The sequence below is a fragment of the Lucilia cuprina genome, chromosome 6, assembly GCF_022045245.1.
Source record: "Lucilia cuprina isolate Lc7/37 chromosome 6, ASM2204524v1, whole genome shotgun sequence".
NCBI classification, from domain to species: Eukaryota; Metazoa; Arthropoda; class Insecta; order Diptera; family Calliphoridae; genus Lucilia; species Lucilia cuprina.
The window spans coordinates 46,146,463-46,147,786 of record NC_060954.1 but is presented as its reverse complement, the minus strand read 5'-3'; the positions used below and the strand labels follow the sequence as shown (position 1 = coordinate 46,147,786).

General features: G+C 23.9%; 1 protein-coding gene across 1 annotated transcript in view; it reads right to left on the bottom strand.

The window, feature by feature from the left end:
• LOC111678138 overlaps positions 1-1,324 on the bottom strand; it is a 15,510-nt gene that overhangs the window by 1,954 nt on the left and 12,232 nt on the right. The gene's annotated exons all lie outside the window — the stretch shown is intronic.

Sequence of the window (1,324 nt, the reverse complement as noted above, 5' to 3'; positions counted from 1 at the left end):
ACAAATATTTTTTAACCACAAATACGTATTTAATTGTCAAATTAATTTAATAATATGAAAAGTTAAGAAATATAAAACATCGAATTATTAACCAGTTTACTTTGGTAATAATTATATTTAACCAGTAGGGGTTTTGATAAAGATAAAGGGAATGTTTTAAAACATTATTGTTTATTTTCTTTCATTCTAGGGGGTATTATTAGAAAATTCCAGGAATTAACAACACAAAAATACTATTTATTTTTAGAAAATTTCGTTATAGATCAAATTAAGGGTCGAGATATATACCTATAACTATAAATGTATATCCATGAATCTATCTCTACATATGTTTTGTAAAGGCATTTGGAAGTAAATTTCAATATTTTGAATTAAATCTTAATAAAATATATATTTCGATTTGAACTCTCTACATTAACCAGAATAAACCAGATAATTTAGACAACGGATTTAAATTATTTTTTTAAAAATTGCAACCAAAAAAAATAAACAAAAATTTATGAATTACGTTTTCTCTAATACAAGTTATATATTGTTAAACTTAATATTATTTTATCAAATTGCTAATTAAACTTTTTTCATTACATATTTTTAGCATTTTGGTTGCATTTAAATTAAATTAAAATAATAAGAATCAAATTTTAAATTAGTATAATTCTGTAACTCAGACAAAAACGTTTTAAATTATTCCGAAATAAGAAGCAATTGGAATATAATCAAAAATATAAATAAAATGGAAAATTTCCGTTTCTGGCGCGTAACATTTATAATAATTTTAACAATAATAAATACAATTGAAAGTAAATAATATTAGTATAGCAAATAATTGTTTTAAATAATTATTATTAATAATAATAATAATAATAATAGCAATTATTATGAGTAACATTATTTATTAATGAGTTTTTTTTACGATTAAGTGATATTCAGAAGTGTGCTTTATATAGGAGCCGATCCGTAAAAAAAACTCGCTCTTTGATTTGTATATATACAAAACATAATCGTGAAGAATATTATCTCGATAATATTTCTAATTCATGAGTAACTGACGATAATGGAATTAATTTGCGAACTGCGGTCATTTATGGGAGAGCTCTAGCCATTTATGGACCGGTTATTATCTGAGATGAACTATATACAAGGCTATAGTCTAGCCTACAGTCTAGTCTATAGTCTAGTCAATAGTCTAGTCTATAGTCTAGTCTAGTCTATAGTCTAGTCTAGTCTATAATCTAGTCTAGTCTATAGTCTAGTCTATAGTCTAGTCTATAGTCTAGTCTAGTCTATAGTCTAGTCTAGTCTATAATCTAGTCTAGTCTATAGT